The sequence below is a fragment of the Lycium barbarum genome, chromosome 8 (assembly GCF_019175385.1).
Source record: "Lycium barbarum isolate Lr01 chromosome 8, ASM1917538v2, whole genome shotgun sequence".
Taxonomy (NCBI): domain Eukaryota; kingdom Viridiplantae; phylum Streptophyta; class Magnoliopsida; order Solanales; family Solanaceae; genus Lycium; species Lycium barbarum.
The window spans coordinates 127,063,224-127,070,940 of NC_083344.1; the positions used below are offsets into that span (position 1 = coordinate 127,063,224).

The following is a 7,717-nucleotide window of genomic DNA, read 5'->3' on the forward strand; positions in this document are numbered from 1 at the left end:
AAGTTGATCTAAAAACTAACACTAAACATATATGAACTACTAAATCAAGCATAGACGTGCTAATAAATAACTAACACATAGCAAGATTGAAACTTAAACTAAACAAAACCAATATGAACGCATAACACATAAGCAAAAACTAAACTAAATACACAGAAAATACTAAGAACACTAAAAATAAATTAAAATAAATAAAAGGAAAAGCTTTACCTTTTGTGTGTGCAATGAACTGGGGTGTCGAAGTCGTCAAATCTACACCCGAACAGATTCAAACCCCAGATCGAAATAGACCCGAAAGTTTTCGTGTGAGAAATGTTTAAGAACAGATAAACAATTGTCAAATGGTACAAAACTTTAAGGTAAGCTACTGATTTCCCAAAAGATCTCTGAAAACGTTGAGTAATCTCCGGGCAAAGTTCACCGGAAAGGAGAAATCAAGTTTTTAAGATTGTTTGTGTTCTTCAAAAACACTGAATCCTCCCCCAAAAAAATGAAAATCGATCCCCCCAATTTTTTACATACTCGACTTCGAAATCGTAAAAGAGCAAACAGAAATAAGGTTTTGAATTCCCCCCCCCCCCCCCCCCTCAGACACGGAATAATCCTTTTTAAAACAATGATCCGTCCCTCCAAAACGATTCCCCCTTTTTTGTATTTATAGGGTTTCATTTATATTGAAGAAAGAGATGAGCGTATGAGAGAAGGAGTGGGGGACAGAGGGAAGTGGAGGAGACAGAGGCGTGTGGGGAACAGAGGGAAGTGGAAGGAGCGTGGGAGAGAGGAAGGGTAGGGGGTGCGGCGGTGGAGAAGAGAGATAGAGAGTGAGAGAGGCGGCTGAAAAGGGTTAGGGATTAAAGAGTTTAGGGTTTTAATTTAGGTAGTGGGCCGGGTCGGGTAATAGGTATGGGCTGGTCTGGTCGTTGGGCTGGCTGAGTTAATGGGTAATGAACTGATTTGGGCTTAAAGATTGGTCCGAAAATATGTGTCCTTCCATCTTTATTTTAATTGTTCTTGGGCTTTTAACTAAATAACAAGTACAATGTATACTATGATAATTAGTGATTTATATGTAGAAACTAAAGGACTTGATAAAGTATAATTAATTTAATGAAAATAAAGTGATGACGAACCCTTTTGAAATTTGTGATAAAGTAATACTCGTAATGTTGAAAATAAAAGTAGCGATATTAATAGTAGTAGCAGCAAAAAATAAAAAAATAGTGAAAATAAAGTATTTAGCTCGTCAATAAATTTAGAAACCCGAGTAAATAAAATTAAATAAAGGAGAGACAAAATTGGGTGTCAACAAGACTCTTCTAGAATTGAATCAATCAACTCTAAAGGTGTATTTTCCCTCCAGTGCTTCCAAGCCTGCAACATTTACGGACCACGGGTTAAATTATGTTGATCATGTAAAAATTTCGTTATAATACTGATAGTGGATATAAGCTAAAAATTAATTCAGAGTTAGATGCGCACTGATACATTTGCAATATGTTCAAATGGAGTTTTGCACTGTTAGTATAAGTTTTTACACTATCAGGTTAACTAAAGGATATCTACAAGCTATAAGTGAACTTATGTGATTTGTAATCTTGAAAATAACGCATGTTACCTAACTACAATTAGTGGCAGAGCCACATGTGTCCAAGGGGCGACACCCCTTCACCCGAAAATTACACTGTGTAGATACGTAAAAAGATTTTTTTTTTTGTATAGATACACTATCTGTTGAATACCCTTAATTTCTTCATACATTTATTTTTCCATATTTGACATCCCTTAGTAAAAATCCTAGTTCCGCCACTGACTACAATAAGTTAATGTCACTTGATAGTATAAATTTTCTTTTTACACTGATAGTGTGTATATAATTCAGATTCAATCGTTAATAAGGCAATCTAAGATAAAAATAAGACAAGTGACGTATATAACATCATAAATTGTACTGATAGTGTATGGTTTCTTTATATTGATAGCATATAGTATAACTTAAATTCAACTGTTAATAAGGCAAATCTAGGATGAAAAATAAGACAAGCAACGTATATAACATCATAAATTACACTGACAGTATCAGATTTCTTTATATTGATAGCATATAGTATAACTAAAATTCAATTGTTAATAAGGCAAATAGGATGGAAAATAAGGCATAAAAGTACTAGAAGTATAAATTTTCATTACTTCCCTGTGAATACAAGTTAAACACATAGTGTTGAGACTTACATAGCTGAGAAGGTCATTGGCTTCATTTGATTCACAGAAGGAACTATTTTTCTTGCCAGTTACAATCTCCAACGTTAGGACGCCAAAGCTGAAGACATCAGACTTGATAGAGTATTGGCCATACATTACATATTCTGGGGACATATAACCACTACCAAACAGTAAAATCATGTCCATAATTAGTATTTATCCGCTTGTAAAGTAGTACTAGTGGTAAGAATGTGGGGTAAAATTCACAGATGGTCACTTAATTATCATTTTTTTTCACAAAAAGTCACTTAACTATCGTTTCTGACACAAAAGTCACTAAGCCACTTTCCGGTGTCACTAAACCACTTCACGGTGAATAACTCATTTTTTACTCTTTTTTTTAAATCTAATAAATAAAAATTAATTAAAAAGGTTCAACCCGACCCAAAAAATTTACTCCCTCCGTCTCATTTTATGTGACACTTTTCGGATTTCGAGATTCAAAAAAGTGTTTTGTTGACTGTAATTTTTTCGTATATCTTTTAAATATTTTGAATTGTCCATTATTGTCACTTATAGTTTTTTTTACGTAGTTTCCAAATACGTACATTTTATTTCAAAAAACTTAAAGATTACATGCTCAAATTCACAGTAAAAATTAAATAGTTTTGACTCAAAATCGGGACCGTGTCTTATAAATTGGGACAGAGGGAGTAATAATTAATTTTGGGTCGGGTTGGGTCGGGTCGAGTTGAACCTTTTTAAGTAATTTTTAATTTATTAGATTTTTTTAAAAAAAAAAAAGAGGGCAAAAATATGAGCTATTCACCGTAAAGTGGTTTAGTGACACCGGAAAGTGGTTTAGTGACTTTTGTGTTAGAAATGATAGTTAAGTGAATTTTGTGAGGAAAAAAATGATAGTTAAGTGACCATTTGTGAAATCTACCCTAAAAATGTGAGTAGCAGCAATTACAAACATGAAAGTGCATATAACAAAAATAGAAATTAATGATGGACAATTTCTGTCGCTAAATAACAAAAATTTGCTGTTTAATTCTATTTAACAATAGACCAATGCTGGATTGACAAAAGATTTTATTAGTTATAGCCTATTTAGCGACAGATTAGGAGTAACGGATTCCATAGCTAATTTCTATTTGTTTAATAGTGGTAGAGGCAAATATGTGGAAGGAGTGAGTTCAGATAGGCAAATTGTCTCGCATTTTTCGTTGCTACTAATGAAGCTGTATTATGAGCTGAGTGGGCCAACATGTCAAATTACTTTAAGAAAAATGTCTAAATTTGTCTATTTACTTTTGACATTTAGTTAAACTTATCCTTTATACTTCATGTCACGAGATTTTTTTCCCAATGACGGCAGGAGTATAAGCTTAATCCCAAAATACAACAGATCACAAAGTTTTGCTCAATTTCGAATAATATATGGATAAATTTTAACCTCTTTTCCATTATTATATGTATGTATTTGAATTATTTTTCGTGCAGTTAAATCTACATAACCTGTCTTAGATTCGTCTCCACTGATAACAAATGATGAGAGTCAAAACTTACTATGTTCCAGTGACCCTCTTTGTGTTGCCTTGAGTTTGATCAGCCCCAAAAATCCTGGCCATTCCAAAATCTGATATTTTTGGATTCATTTCTGCATCTAACAGTATATTGCTTGGCTTGAGATCACGATGCACGATTTTTAGAGGACAATCTTCATGAAGGTAAAGTAGTCCACGTGCGATGCCCCTAATAATCAGCAAACGAACTGCCAAATTCAATGTCCTTCGTCTCTCTGCATCTATATATATGTGAAGAATATTAAAATATACATCACTGTTTGACTCAAAAACATATAAGTAACTCTCTTCATACAAGGGGGATTGTACCTTTCAGGATATTTTGTTGCATGTAAATTTGCATGTAATTCAACCGATCATCAAAAGAAGAATTCAGCCAAAAATCATGATACAATTTCGTAACTATCAATCTTTATATTCTAATACTTAAAGCTTGTACCAAAATTGCTAATATTATTACTTTCAATCTTCCAATAAATATTTTTCATTTCCAACCAAATATCGAAAAATATATAAGTTATTTTTGAAAATATATTTCCAAAATATTGACTTTCATCGTAACAAACACATACAGCCATTATATTGGATCAACATTCAATACCAACCAAATAAATAGTAGTCGAGGCTTTTGTTGGGCACAAACTCATAGATGAGTATCCTTTCTACTCCTTGCAGACAACATCCCAATAGTTTCACTAAGTTCCTATGTTGCAGCTTAGCAACCAGTAGAACCTCACTCTTAAACTCCTCTGCTCCTTGATTTGAGCTTTGTGAAAGCCTTTTCACAGCAATCTCTTGCCCATTTGGAAGTTTACCCTGATAATTATTAATATTAATTGTCACAAGTGAAAACCTTTAGATGAGCGGAGAATCACTAAATTAACGATTTTGAGTTATATACACAGGCAATACAAAAAAAATGATATCCATCAGATCATATTTACATAACGTAGCAGTTAAACTTCCTTATTTTCAAGATTAGAAGTCTCGTATTTTAAGGTATCTTTGAGTGATCTGATAGTGTAAAAATTATTTGTATTAATAGTGTATGCAACTTAAATTAACGAAATAGGAACATTTTCAATTGTCTTCTCCAAATTAAACTAAAGTTTACCTATTTAACCAAAAAATAAAAAAAATAAAAAAATAAAATAAAGTTTACCTTGTACACATCCCCAAATCCACCCCGGCCAATTCTGTTTCCAAGGGAAAAGTTATTTGTGGCATCTTGAATAGCACCGAAGTCATAATGCAAGGATTTGACATTAGAACCATCATTTATATCTACAAGATAATTGAGAAAAATACCAAATTTAAGCAGTCAATTAGTTAATTGCTTGAAAGCTTAATAACCAAAAAGAAGCGGAAAAAATCCCTGAAAATTGCTTTCAAGTGTTTGATTGGTAAGTAGAAAATATTTTCTGAAAAAAATGTGTATTGCTTATTAACAATAACATAAAAAAAATTGAAAAGTGTTTGGTATAATGAAAGTCATTTTCCATGAAAAATACTTTTGACAAATAATATTTTCCTAGAAGATGTTTCTGGCAACAGACTTTTGAGTACCCGAAATTAATAACAATGTCTACTGCATGTTAGTTGACGCAAGTTATTCCATTTAATAGAGGAAAACATTTTCCGCCAACCAAACACAATCCAATAACTTCTAAAATATTTTTCTTAAAAATAACTTCTATCGTACCAAACACATTCGACTCGACTTGACTCGACTCGACGCCTTACCTTCTGTCGTACGATTAGCATTTACTTTCCTTTTGAGGCAATTGAATCCCACAGTCAGAGTGATAAACACTATGGAAATAACTGGAACTGCAATGGCAATAATCGTATTTCTTGCTGAAAAAGGCCATTTTCCTCTAATGATCATCTTCGGTGCTTGCAAAACTCCGAGGAGGGTACAGAGGCGGCGCAGAGGCTTTTGGATCATAAAAGAGAAAGAACTCATACCAAACAAAGCAATTCAACAAGACCACTCTGCAACTTTTCGATTTCTTACAGGAAGTTGGGAAATAGGAGATAGCTTGTGATAAACATGCTTTACAAACATCACTTGAAATATCCGGCGTGCACTGTGCCATCGCATATATCTATTCAAAACATAATTAAATAAGTAAAAGTCTGGTCTCTCAAACATTAAAAAATATAGATAAATGATCACGCACTTCAATTTGATGTTAGAGCAGGCAGGCAAGCGTAGGATTTGGATTTGAGTTTGACTGCTTTTCATTATCAAAAAGGATTTTCACCTGACCAATAAAAAGCAAAAGAGGCGCTGGGCCAGAGTCATACAAGGAGACTCAAAAAGTAACCAGAGTGTCCTGTCTAGGATTAATTACCAGGTGATCAAAAACAATTTTTGAATGTCTTTACCACTAAAATAGAACCTTTCCACATGTCAAGTGCATTCAACACAGCGAACGGATCTAGGGGTTCAGGGGAACCAATAGTGTTTGCCTTATCTCCCTTTGATTTCGCCGCCAACAAAACTTGTTTTGAAAACATAATTAAATTTTTAGATGAGATGATTATAGAATTCAACAATACCTTCTGACCGTGGGTGAAATTAGCTTCTTGGGTTGCAAATTTCTTGTCTTTCCGATCATCATTAGCAACACGAGTTTCCAATTCATTCATCAAATTCGCCAATACCTTGTCAAGCCTTTGTGGTTCACTGACGTTATGTCTATCATCGGGGCTATCAATAACAAAATACTGATACCATGTGCCGAATATATTCTTATCCGAATAGCGTAACATACAATAATCATAACATACCGCAGCCTCTTTTTGAAACGGACATAACTTCACAATGTCTTTAGTAGCATTCGTGACGCATTTTTTTACAAATATCAGCAGAAACATCGCCGCAACAGAGAAACATCCCGTAGGCTGTGTCTGAAGTGTCGCGGCCAGATGTGGAATTGAAGAATCCATTTTGATTTTTGGCGTTTGAGGACAAAGTGGTAAGCAGAGAATTAAGGTTGTCTCTGTAAATAGTAGTACTATTATTTGGAGTGCTCCAAGTTGATGTTAATTCGCAATCGTATCTCCAAGGGTCTTCAGAGGTAATTGCAGCAAAGAGAATGCTGCAGAAAATATGAAATATAGGGAAGTTTTTGGCAGGCATCATGCGTGTAAATCAAAGCTGTGTAGTCCTTTCAGTTGGGGATCACATCTTAAATGGTTCTGATCAGTAGCGGAATTCAAGTAAGGGGATTTAAAAAAAATTCTTCTGCCAAGCGAATTTAATAACTTATATATAATATATATAAGTTATTTTTATCCTATGTACATAATTTTTCAATGAAGGGAGTTCAATTGACCCCCTTGCACCCCTTTAGCTCCGCCCATGTTTCTAATGCTTATTTCCGGTTTCAAACACTTTTATCTGTTTCATTTTATATGACATTATTTTCTTATTTAGTTCTTTTAGGAAAAAATGACATTTTTTATTGTTTAAAAATAATTTAAATTTAAATTTCTTGTTTACCCTGATTAGCGGAGGTAAAAATATTAGGTGATTACTTCTAATCACCTCGCACATATACTGATGGGAGATAGCAGTTTTCCTTTAAAATTAGTTGAGGTGCGCACAAGCTAACTCGAATATTATGATTATCATGAAAAACTCTTCTTAGACTTCGTGCCTAAAAAATCATTACATTAATTGGAATGAAAGAAATAACTGTTTATCCATAAAATAAAATTTAATATGTAAAAGTATTTCGCAACAGTTAATTAGATTCTGATCAAACAGACCAAATGGACTCTAATTATTGTTAGCAACACCGAGCTTTCATGCTCCAAAGACTTACAAGTTTATGGGGCAATGAAATGGACTGTGCTTGGAGCCGCGGAGGACACGTGTCGTTTGACTGTTGTAGTCTTGTGGAGGAAAATAAAAAAGG

The 7,717-nt window shown here is 33.7% G+C and overlaps 1 pseudogene; it reads right to left on the reverse strand.

The window, feature by feature from the left end:
- Positions 1-1,302: 1,302 nt before the first annotated feature.
- LOC132608318 (cysteine-rich receptor-like protein kinase 19) lies at positions 1,303-7,091 on the reverse strand (annotated as a pseudogene).
- Between the last annotated feature and the right edge of the window lie 626 nt (positions 7,092-7,717).